At 42.6% G+C, this 13,119-nt stretch overlaps 1 protein-coding gene across 4 annotated transcripts in view; it reads right to left on the minus strand.

Annotated features, from left to right (window-relative positions):
- The window catches only part of AADAT (aminoadipate aminotransferase), a 128,490-nt gene that overhangs the window by 92,678 nt on the left and 22,693 nt on the right, over positions 1 to 13,119 (minus strand). For 2 of the 4 annotated variants that reach the window (XM_063920635.1, XM_063920634.1), the window contains exon 2: positions 673 to 768. The exons of the other annotated variants lie outside the window; for them this stretch is intronic. The gene's annotated coding sequence lies outside the window, so the exon portion shown is untranslated. The remainder of the gene's footprint in view (positions 1 to 672; positions 769 to 13,119) is intronic. 4 annotated transcript variants of the gene reach the window in all.

The following is a 13,119-nucleotide window of genomic DNA, read 5'->3' on the forward strand; positions in this document are numbered from 1 at the left end:
CTTCCACTGGTAATAAATACTCTGCAGCTGTGCAGCTACACACTGGAATTACTCTTTTGTGGGCTTTATGTGTATAAGCGGCACTACTACTGTGGACGTTATGTGTAAGGGGCAATACTACTGTGGGCATTATGTGTAAGGGGCATTACTACTGTGGGTGTTATGTGTAAGGGGCACTGCTACTGTGGGCAATGTGTGTGTAAAGGGAACTACTACTGTGGGCAGTGTGTGTGTAAGTGGCACTACTGTGGGTATTGTGTGTGTAAGGGGCACTAGTATGTGGGGCAATGTCTATAAGATTGTTTTATTGTGAGGCATAATTTGAATTGGGGGTACTATTTTGAAGTGATGCTCCTTCTTTGTGAGACCACACTCCTTTTTTTACAACATGCGCCTTTGGTGTGCACTGATCTTTTATAATGTATGGGACATAGGGCCAGGGGCGGATCCAGAAAAAAATGACAGGGGGGGGGGCACCATGATAGGGGAAGGGGAGAATGTCTGTGGTACCAGTTGTATTTGCACGCACCTTCGGCACGCGTGCTTACAGTAAAGGGCGGTGGTATCACTACAAGGGGCATTACCTCACAAGATATGCAATCCCCATGAACCACACCCCTCATTATAGTCACACTGGGAGGTACACACAAAAAACAAGGCCATTCCACTTACCTGCTTGCTATGCTGTGGGTCTTTTGTCTCCTAGTCGATGACCGATCCTTCCGGATGACTGTTCCAAGTAATGGCGACCTGGCTCCTCTCCACAGCCTGTGCATTATAGTCAGTTGTAAAAATAAAGCGGAGATGTCCAGCTCACAGCACTCCCCCTTCAATAACCACAACACCCCCCACCAGTCCCTTCAATGTCCACACCACAGCACTTTCACGGCCCCTTCAATGTCTTCTCTGCCTCACTGACAGCAGCACATCTCTGCCTCACTGACAGCAGCACATCTCTGCCTCACTGACAGCAGCACATCTCTGCCTCACTAACAGCAGCACATCCCCGCCTCACTAACAGCAGCACATCCCCCCCCTCACTGACAACGGCACATCCCCGCCTCACTGAGAGCGGCTCACCCCCGCCTCACTGAGAGCGGCACCCCCCCGCTTCACTGACAGCGGTGCATCCCTGCCCCACTGACAGCGGCGCATTCCTGCCTCACTGACAGTAGCACATTACTGCCTCACTGACAGCGATGCATCCTGCCTCACTGACAACAGCGCATCACTGCCTCACTGACAGCAGCACATTTCCGCCTCACTGACAGCAGCACATCTCCGCCTCACTGACAACAGCGCATCACTGCCTCACTGAGCGCAATTTAAATTAAAAAATGTATGTGTATAGTGGGCATGTGTGCAGTATTATGTGTACAAGGGGTATGTGTGCAGTAGGCGTAAGTGTTGTGGGCATATGTGTAATAGTGGGCATGTGTGCAGTATGTGTGCAATATGCAAGTGGGCATGTGTACAGTATGTATGTGCGCAGTGGGCATATGTGCAGTATGTATGTGTGCAGTGGGCATATGTGCAGTATGTATGTGTGCAGTTGGCATGTGTGCAGTATGTATGTGTGCAGTGGGCATGTGTGCAGTATGTATGTGTGCAGTGGGCATATGTGCAGGGGTGTGGTTCGTTTTATCGACAGTGTTTAGATCGACAATGTTTAGGTCGACCACTATAGTGACAGCCTAGGTCGACATGGATGGAAGGTCGACAGGGTTTCTAGGTCGACATGTGCTAGGTCGACAGGTCTAAAGGTCGACATGGGATTTTTTTTTTTGGAGTATTTTTCATACTTAAGACGATCCATGTGACTACGATTGGAACGGAAAGTGTGCCGAGCGAAGCGGCGCTCCGCTACCGCTTCGCTCGGCACACTTTACCGTTCCAATCGTAGTCCACATGGATCGTTAAGTATGAAAAAATATAAAAAAAATAAAAAATGTGACCTTTAGACCTGTCGACCTAGCACATGTCGACCTAGAAACCCTGTCGACCTTCCATCCATGTCGACCTAGTGACTGTCAACCTATAGTGGTCGACCTAAACATTGTCGACCTAGACACTGTCGATCTTCAGACCGGATCCCATGTGCAGTTGGCATGTGTGCAGTGGACATGTGTGCAGTATGTATGTGTGCAGTGGGCAGGTGTGCAGTATGTATGTGTGCAGTATGTTTGTGTGCAGTGGGCATGTGTGCAGTATGTATGTGTGCAGTGGCGGAAGTGCAGTGGGCACGTGTGCAGTATGTATGTATGCAGTGGGCATGTGTGCAGTATGTATGTGTTCAGTGGGCATGTGTGCAGTATGTATGTGTGCAGTGGGCATGTGTGCAGTGGGCATGTGTGCAGTATGTTTGTGTGCAGTGGGCATGTGTGCAGTATGTATGTGTGCAGTGGGCACGTGTGCAGTATGTATGTATGCAGTGGGCATGTGTGCAGTATGTATGTGTGACTGTGCAACATACATGTATGTGTGAAATATATGTATATAGAGCTTCAGCATGTTCTGACAGCCAGTGAGGGGTTAGTTCTGCTCAGAGTGCATACACGCTGCCATCTGGGTGTGACAGGAAAGATATACAGCACATTAGTTGGCTCTGGCTACAGGCTTTCTGCAGCCAGAACACAGGGTTATCAGCCCAGGGTCACAGCCCATAAAACGGAGCTGTATTATGGGGTCAGCGCACAGACTCACAGTACTGCGGAGCTAACAGTCACATCAAAGTTCCTGTCAGCCAAGTACCAGCGTGTGTCACGTATTTACAGCCTCCTAACACATTGTAGTGTCACAGCCTCAGCACATTGCTGTCACTGCTGCAACTCACCAGTGTCAGTGTGCGTGGCGCTCCGCTCCAGTCTCATGCTGAGCTGACGCCTCCACAGGGCTCCGAGTCCTGTCAGCATGCATTTGAATAGTCCAGCCCACCTAATGATAGGCACAACAGCTGACCTATCTTCACTCCTGCAGCTGTGTGCCTGCTTCTTCTTGTAGAGGAGACAGAGCTAGAGGCAGACCAGGGGAGGAGCCATCACGGAAGTAGTCAGTTAACGCTGCCTGATCGCTGCAGTGCTGCTGCTCACGTTTGGAAAAAAAAAGTGCTAGAAATGACAGGGGGGGGGCACAGGCCTGTGTGCCCCTCCCCTGGATCTGCCACTGCATAGGGCACATATTAAGTTTGCAGGGGGAGCCGAACGCCCTAGTACCGGCCCTGGCTCCATCTAATGGGAGGGGAGGTGGGATGGCAGGGGAGCGGAGATCCATAACCTCTCCATCCAGGACCACTTGAAGCATTAAGACCACTGCAGCATTTCCTCACACCTAGTTCTGTTGTGCTTCATTTGCGACTTTGTACATGTTTAAAGCTGGAGGGTCTATTTACTAAGCCTTGGGTGGAGATAAAGTCGACGGAGATAAAGTACCAGCCAACCAGCTCCTAACTGCCATTTTTCAAACCCAGCCTGTGACTTTTTTTTTTTTTTCATCCAAGGCTTAGTAAATAGACACCTAAATCCGGCGCAATTAAAGTTGTAGCCCAGTATCTCTGGTATACTGTGAGTAGTGTTTTTCTGCGTCTGCCATGTGAATAAAATACAAATTTATAGAAAAAGACACTTGGTGCGGATCACTCGGATGTATGTTGTATTGACTACAGATATGGAAGGTAAGCCAAGACAATATATATATATATATATATATATATATATATATATATATATAATTAATTAGCTAAAGAATGAGCATAGACAATATTACCTGTATTCTTAAGAAAAATTACTTCTATTTTATCAATGATATAGTAAAATTTCACATTAATCCTAATAGATTAAATTATTAGATTTTATATTTTTTATATATTGTCATTAGCGCTGTTCCATTGGATAGAGATTGGATGGAATATTGTGGTTGAATTAGAAATCCTGACACGGATCGCATTGCCAGTGTCAGGATCCCGAACGCCAGGATCTTGAACGTAAGTATGCCAGGATTGCGGAGAGGTAAGGCAGGGAGGGGGAGCGTAGGGTGGAGGTGGTGGTTTAGGCTGCGGGGGATCGTCAGACTTAGGCTGTAGTGGGCGGTTGGGGCTAGGCTGCAGGGAGGGAGGGTTAGGCTTAGGCTGTGGGCAGGGGGGTTAGGGGTAGAATACTTACCTCATAGGTGTCGGGATCCTAAGCCTTGGGATGCCACTGTCGGTATTCTGACTGCCGGCATCCCAAGTGCCGGGATCATGAGAACATCCGTTCAGTTGATGTGGAACTCATTTTAGCCTATGGAGGCATGGTAGCAGGATAAAGATCTTTCGATCTCCCTCCAGCAGACTCCGTCTGGTGCCGACCCCGATCCCGACTGACAGTGCGCATGCCAGGGAAGTCACTCGCAGAGACAGCGGTTATTGCTACCACTGTCCCTGCTGGTTTCCCTATATACATAGTGGGATATTTTCATGAAAAATGTGTCCGCCGTGATACAGAGTGTTAATAATGCAGAGGTTTTGCGATTATTAATACATATGCTCCTTAGGAATTAGTGGCTTATGAGTTGTTTATTTAAAGTTATTCATATCTATTATAATACCACACATTAAGGACTTTGCAATCCCTCAAATAGCACCAAGGAATCTTTCTTTCTTGTATGTTATATTAAGGCTGGGGGGGGGGGGGGGGGGGGGGGGTATTTATCAAAGTCCAGAGAAAGATAAAATTGTGAGAGATAAAGTACCAGCCAATCAGCTTCTGTCTCACATTTTACTGGCTGTGTTTGGAAAATGACAGTTAGGAGTTGATTGGTTGGTACTTTATCTCTCATAATTGTATCTTTCTCCAAACTTTGATATATACCTCCCTTATAGGCCCTACACACATGCCGATTTTTTAAAAGATATGAACGATCTCGTTCATAAATGAACGAGAACTCGTTCATATCTTTCAGTGTGGAGGCTCCAGCGATGAACGATGCGCGGCCCCGCGCTCGTTCATCGCTGATCCCCCGTCGGCTGTGCATGCAGGCCAATATGGACGATCTCATCCATATTTGCCTGCACGTCTATGGAGCCGGGTGACGGGGGGAGTGAAGAAACTTCACTCCCCCCGTCACTGCCCCCCCGCCGCCGGGTCGCCCGTCGGGCACCTCGGCGGCACATCGCCATACGTGTAGGGCCCTTACGTGTTTGAAGACATGAAGCAATTGTTTCCCCAGCACACTGAATGGATAACAGTAACCAGATATAAATCCCACATGATAATAGAATTCAGAGATCTTCGTTACACATATTTGCGCAAATGTGTGGTTAAGCCCCAAAGCCGCATCAAGGCCTCTCTGTATATTTGGGGTCCCTAGCGCTATATCTAGGTGCAGGGTGTGGCACCCCAAAACACCAGAATGAGCCAGAAAGCACAGCGTGACATACCAGTGTAAAAAACTATGGTGTTAATAAATTAGTATTTAGGAAGCCGAAGCTATAGAGGGTGTGATACAAACATGAAATGTAATTAAAATAGAGAAATAGTGTTAGAAAATTAATAAGTGAAAAGTGTTAATAGATTGTAAAGGTATGCCACACTAAAGCCATCCAGCTCAGCCAGTCCAGAGGCACCACACCTCACACCTCTATTACCCCAATCTGGGTCTAATATTAACCAGTAAGGAGTCACATGATAATGGCTCCTTACTAAAATATGTCTAAGCTAAGAGCTACTTACCTTGGAGCAACCCCATAATGCTCCATGTGGCATGTCAGGGCCTGCACCTCCTCCTAATGCAGAAACCTCTCTGCCTCTCACAACATACATATAGATTGGTAAATGCTCAATTAGCTTAGTGATATCATTCAGGTGCTCGAAAGGAAGGGGTATTTCTGAGCAAGAAAAAAAGCAATTGTTTCCCCAGCACACTGAATGGATAACAGTAACCAGATATAAATCCCACATGATAATAGAATTCAGAGATCTTCGTTACACATATTTGCGCAAATGTGTGGTTAAGCCCCAAAGCCGCATCAAGGCCTCTCTGTATATTTGGGGTCCCTAGCGCTATATCTAGGTGCAGGGTGTGGCACCCCAAAACACCAGAATGAGCCAGAAAGCACAGCGTGACATACCAGTGTAAAAAACTATGGTGTTAATAAATTAGTATTTAGGAAGCCGAAGCTATAGAGGGGGTGATACAAACATGAAATGTAATTAAAATAGAGAAATAGTGTTAGAAAATTAATAAGTGAAAAGTGTTAATAGAATGTAAAGGTATGCCACACTAAAGCCATCCAGCTCAGCCAGTCCAGAGGCACCACACCTCACACCTCTATTACCCCAATCTGGGTCTAATATTAACCAGCAAGGAGTCACATGATAATGGCTCCTTACTAAAATATGTCTAAGCTAAGAGCTACTTACCTTGGAGCAACCCCATAATGCTCCATGTGGCATGTCAGGGCCTGCACCTCCTCCTAATGCAGAAACCTCTCTGCCTCTCACAACATACATATAGATTGGTAAATGCTCAATTAGCTTAGTGATATCATTCAGGTGCTCGAAAGGAAGGGGTATTTCTGAGCAAGAAAAAAAGCAATTGTTTCCCCAGCACACTGAATGGATAACAGTAACCAGATATAAATCCCACATGATAATAGAATTCAGAGATCTTCGTTACACATATTTGCGCAAATGTGTGGTTAAGCCCCAAAGCCGCATCAAGGCCTCTCTGTATATTTGGGGTCCCTAGCGCTATATCTAGGTGCAGGGTGTGGCACCCCAAAACACCAGAATGAGCCAGAAAGCACAGCGTGACATACCAGTGTAAAAAACTATGGTGTTAATAAATTAGTATTTAGGAAGCCGAAGCTATAGAGGGGGTGATACAAACATGAAATGTAATTAAAATAGAGAAATAGTGTTAGAAAATTAATAAGTGAAAAGTGTTAATAGAATGTAAAGGTATGCCACACTAAAGGAAAACAGAATGGAAGGACAGCGCTTACCGCTAACTGATGAACCAAGCTGCTAAAGGAGTAGAAAGGGAATCCACTTGTCCCCTATATTTATTAAAAACCAAAAGAAAAAATCTCCAAGCGCTCTGGTATCAGATGTTGACACTTCTAATAAATTAATAAACAAAGCATTTATATAATGAATATTTTATTAAAATATAAGTACTCAAAAAGTACACATTAATTCCTATCTATAGAGAATGGATAAAAATTTTTTGTATGTGAGTCCTAATACCGGTATACTAACATTTAAACAATACAACATAAAACATATAATTGGATTCAAATGTCCCCACAGATTTATCCACTTGAAGGATAATTAATCCTTTAGTATGTGCTGAATAGTGAATCACAAGCTGTTGAAATGTCCTTGTTTTTGAAGCTAGTTGTCACTCAGGCAAATCCTCCTAAGATGTTCATTAACATGGGCAAAAAGTCACTCTGTTCAAGTAGGCAGTCGCCTCCACTTACTTGTATTTCCGTGGGTGTCAGGGAACACAAAGCATGTGATGTCCGCCGGCAGACGCAGTGAGGTGCTCTAGTATCGACTAGTTTCGCCTGTCTAGCAGGCTTCATCAGGATAACCGAGTGCACCCTCTGTCCTGCTTTTAATGCTCCCTCTGACAACTGTTCCCATGGTGACGGATAAATAATTCCGTTCCTCCGGTAGCTGTTTCTATGGGGACGGATAAACACTTCCGCCCATCGCTTGACGGTTCCCATGGAGACGGATCAACACTTCCGCTCCTCGTCTCGTAGGACTCCTGGCTTCCGCCCTTATATACCAAGTTGGCTTCACTGTACCAACTTCAGTGGTTTCTAGGGCACTTCCGCCCCTCTTTTGACGGTTCCCATGGAGACGGATCGACACTTCCGTTCTTCGTCTCGCTCGTGTCCTTGCGTCCGCCGTTTCTATGGGTACTTGTAGCACCTTTGCCCTCTATTAGCGGTTCCCATGGAGACGGATCAAACACTTTCGTTCTTTTCCTCTTTTATCTTGGTTACCGCCCTTGTTTTTGTCTTCCAAAGCATCTTCACTATAGCACAACTTCTGCCCTTATTTCATAAGATTCTCCTCCACAGGGATCGTCACTTCCGCCCTCATTCCTCACCGTTGTCATGGATATGAGTGCTTCATTTATCATTTGGATTTCCTCTAACTCATCTGTCCTTCGATCTTTATAATAACAGTTCCCATGGGGACGGATAAACAACTTCCACCTTTCTTTTTATTTTCCACCCTTATTCCAGCTTAATATATACACGTACCTTTTATCTTTCTTTGTCCTGCAGTTTTTTCTCTCTTAGTTATGGAATATGTTTTCCTCTTTTTTAGACACACAGACAAACCCACAACACAACATAAATCACAGTGACATATTTTAAAAATAGATTTAGAATTAATATTAATATGACCAGTCCTTTCTTATTTCTCTTTCAAAAATGGATGAAGGTCCCAATCGGCATTAAGGCCTCCCGGTATTAGTGTTTCTAAATTGAAAATTGTTCTTGCTTCTTCCTTTAATAGCAAGTCATTCCAATTGCCACCTCTCCAGGGTTTCTTGACCATCTTAATACCTATAAACGTTAGACCTGAGGGATCACTATTATGTTTCTTGGTAAAGTGTTCTGGAATGCTATGGTGTTCCATGTTCTTCCTTATATTATTTAAATGCTCGTTGATTCTGACATAAAGGCTGCGATACGTCTTTCCCACGTATTGCAGCCCACATGGGCATATAAGTAAATAGATCACCCCTTTTGAGTTACAGGTTATCCTTTCATTTATTATATATTCTTTTCCTGTTTTATTTGATGTATATTTATTAATTGGTTTTGTCGATGTGTTCTTAGTTTTTTTACAAGCTATACAATTATGACAATTAAAAAAACCTGGTTCTGCTTCTTTTAGCCAGGTTTCTTTCCCTTTACTTTCTTTCCTGGCAATCCCTTTTACGATTTTATTTTTTATTGTAGGCGCTCTCCTAAAGATCACTTTCGGCTTCTTAGGTAGAATGTCCTCCAACTCTTTATCAGCTTTCAGAATATGCCAGTGTCTGAGTATACTTCTTTCTAATAGACTGCGTTGACTCGAATAATTCGTTAGAAACAAAATTTCATCTTGGATGTTTTTCTTTACTTTATAGCCAAGGAGATCATTTCTGTCCATCAGATCCACTTCCTCTTTATTGTTTTTTAGGGTTGATCTTTCATAATTCTTATTTTCAAATTGTCGAATTAGTTCCCTAGTTTGGTGTTCGTAATCTTCTTTCCTTGAACAGTTTCTCCTAATTCGCTTCATCTGTCCCTTTGGAATATTCGAAAGCCACTTCGGATGGTGATTACTCTGGAAGTTTAGATAACTATTGCAGTCTACATCTTTCGTGAAGGTTCTAGTCTCTATTTTGTTCTCCTGAATAAAAATAGTCAAATCTAGAAAGTTCACGCTCAATTCACTAATATCTTTTGTGAATTCTAAGTTAAACACATTGTTATTCAACTGTTCAACAAAATTCTCTAAATCTATGGACGTTCCACTCCAAATAAGGATGACGTCATCAATATATCTTGCCCATAGAATAATTCTATTCAGATACGAGTTATTCTGCCATATATGTTCGTTTTCCCATTGTGCGAGAAATAAATTCGCGTAAGAAGGGGCAAAATTTGTGCCCATGGCTGTTCCTTGGGTTTGGATATAGCAGTCATCTGCGTATCGAAAATAGTTATGATTGAGAGTGAATTTTATTCCTTCCAGGATAAAATCAATTTGATCTTTATTCAAACTTGATTCATTTGTAATAATTTTCCGGACATTTTCCATCCCTTGTTCATGTTTTATTGAAGTGTATAATGACTTTATGTCACATGTAGCCAGTAAATAGCCCTCTTTCCACTCAATCCCTTTAAGTTTATTTAGAATCTGCGTGGTGTCCTTAATGTAGCTCCGCTGATTAGTAACAAAAGGTTTTAAAAAAGAATCTATATAGCAAGACAGATTAGAGGTTAGCGATTGGATTCCAGCTATTATTGGCCTACCCGGTGGATTAACTTGATCCTTGTGGATTTTTGGCAGATGGTAAAAATAAGCCATCATTGGATATTCTGGGTATATGAACTTGTATTCCTCTTTTGTTAGGATCCCTTTCTCTAAAGCTTCCTTAAGGATTTTTTCTAATTCTTTTCTGAATCCATCTGTAGGATCTTTCTGTAGGACCTGGTAGGTTGTTCCATCACTTAAAAGCCGTCTTGATTACTTATCATATTGGTCTGTATCCATAAGGACAATACCCCCTCCTTTATCCGCCTCCTTAATCACGATCTTTTCATTCTTTTGTAACATTTTTAGTGCCTTACTCTCGTTCTTGGTTACATTCCATTTTCCTTTTTGTTTGATGTTATCCGGTATTTTTCTAATATCTTCTTCAACCATTCTTTGGAAGGTTGTAAGGTAGTGATCTTTCAGATGAGCTGGGTAGAACGTGGATCTCTCCTTTAGGTTAGAATGTTCAAATCCATCAGATCTTATTTCTCTCTCAACTATATTTTCTTTTTCTTTCCTCTTAAAGAACTTTTTTAACGTAATTTTTCGGATAAATTTCTCCAAGTCTATAAAGGTGTTAAATTTATCAAGAGTGTTTGTCGGGGCAAATTTTAGACCTTTTTGTAAAATTGATGTTTCTGGGGCACTCAGGGTATATTTACTCAAGTTGAATATCCCCTGCGTTGAAACTTCTTCACTGGTTTTTTTATTTTTTTATTTTGACCTGTTCTTTGTTCCACCTCGCTTTCCCCTTCTGTTGTGTCTGAATTTCTCTTTCGTCTCCGTCTTTTTTTCATGTTTAGATCGGGTGATTTTTTGGGGATTGCTCCTAGATTTAAAGAGGAGGTGTTTTTCTGTGCTAGTTCTAAAAAAGCATCTAGAAAAGCTTCCGTATCGTCCACTTCATCTTCTTCCTCTATTGAATGTTTTTCTCCACTTCTAGGTTTGCTTTTTCCTCTATTATTCAATCTTGCCATCAGAGTTCGAGCCGAGACATCTAGTTTTTCTTGATGGTCTTCTCTCCCATGTTCAAAGCTTTTCTTTAAGGTCTCCGCTGTGGGATATCTATCATTCTTATATCTATAAGGAGCCTCGTATCTTTGTTCTTCTCTTTCCGACCTCCGGTATCCTCCCTCGTTATTCCAAGTGTTTGGATACCTATCTTTCATTTGTTTCCTATTTATTGGTGACCTCACTCTGGTACATAGTTGTTCCTGGTACCTATCATTGGGATTATTACTTCTGTATCTATATTGCTCGTTTGGTATCGGGTAGAACTGTTCCCTATTTATATTCATATTTCTATTCCTCTCTTCTCGTTGGTTTGGGTTATTTCTAGCCGTATTCCATTGATGGGCCATTCGATAGTCACTTCTTGATCTGTTATCCAATCCATTTGTTCTATTTTCTATTTTCCAATTTCTGAAGTCCCCCTTGTAATCTTCTAGATCCCTGACTAATTTCTTCCGTTTCTGCTCGATTACTTCATTTTCTATTTTCTGAAGCTTAGTCTTGGTCAGGGTCTCCAGATTTTGATAATCTGTCAGTTTCTCTAGGGGTTTAAATTTTTTTCGTATATTAAGGATTTCTTCCTCTAGATCCCTAGTGGATGCTTCCCTATCCTCAATAATTAGTTTCATTAGACGAAAAGAACATGCATCCAATATGTCATTCCATTTTTTTGCAAATTCCCCATTTTTGGATAGAAATGATGGTACTTTGGTCATTCTTAAGCCTCTAGGGATCATCTGTTTTTCAATATATTTCCCAAGCGTGGTACCTTCCCACCATTGTTTTATTTCTTGGATCTGTAGTTTTTCTAATCTAGTATATAATTCACAGAATGTTTCCTCTGTTACCTCTGCTGATGTTTGTGACGTTCTTCCTTGTACGGGTATTAAATCATTCAATAACCTTATGCGTTCTTCCTTATTGTATGTCATCATGCGGATAGCTGCTGTCCTTTCAGTGGAAAAAGACTATAGGAAAACAGAATGGAAGGACAGCGCTTACCGCTAACTGATGAACCAAGCTGCTAAAGGAGTAGAAAGGGAATCCACTTGTCCCCTATATTTATTAAAAACCAAAAGAAAAAATCTCCAAGCGCTCTGGTATCAGATGTTGACACTTCTAATAAATTAATAAACAAAGCATTTATATAATGAATATTTTATTAAAATATAAGTACTCAAAAAGTACACATTAATTCCTATCTATAGAGAATGGATAAAAAAAATTTGTATGTGAGTCCTAATACCGGTATACTAACATTTAAACAATACAACATAAAACATATAATTGGATTCAAATGTCCCCACAGATTTATCCACTTGAAGGATAATTAATCCTTTAGTATGTGCTGAATAGTGAATCACAAGCTGTTGAAATGTCCTTGTTTTTGAAGCTAGTTGTCACTCAGGCAAATCCTCCTAAGATGTTCATTAACATGGGCAAAAAGTCACTCTGTTCAAGTAGGCAGTCGCCTCCACTTACTTGTATTTCCGTGGGTGTCAGGGAACACAAAGCATGTGATGTCCGCCGGCAGACGCAGTGAGGTGCTCTAGTATCGACTAGTTTCGCCTGTCTAGCAGGCTTCATCAGGATAACCGAGTGCACCCTCTGTCCTGCTTTTAATGCTCCCTCTGACAACTGTTCCCATGGTGACGGATAAATAATTCCGTTCCTCCGGTAGCTGTTTCTATGGGGACGGATAAACACTTCCGCCCATCGCTTGACGGTTCCCATGGAGACAGATCAACACTTCCGCTCCTCGTCTCGTAGGACTCCTGGCTTCCGCCCTTATATACCAAGTTGGCTTCACTGTACCAACTTCAGTGGTTTCTAGGGCACTTCCGCCCCTCTTTTGACGGTTCCCATGGAGACGGATCGACACTTCCGTTCTTCGTCTCGCTCGTGTCCTTGCGTCCGCCGTTTCTATGGGGACTTGTAGCACCTTTGCCCTCTATTAGCGGTTCCCATGGAGACGGATCAAACACTTTCGTTCTTTTCCTCTTTTATCTTGGTTACCGCCCTTGTTTTTGTCTTCCAAAGCATCTTCACTATAGCACAACTTCTGCCCTTATTTCAT

The sequence above is a fragment of the Pseudophryne corroboree genome, chromosome 1, assembly GCF_028390025.1.
Source record: "Pseudophryne corroboree isolate aPseCor3 chromosome 1, aPseCor3.hap2, whole genome shotgun sequence".
Classification (NCBI taxonomy): Eukaryota; Metazoa; Chordata; class Amphibia; order Anura; family Myobatrachidae; genus Pseudophryne; species Pseudophryne corroboree.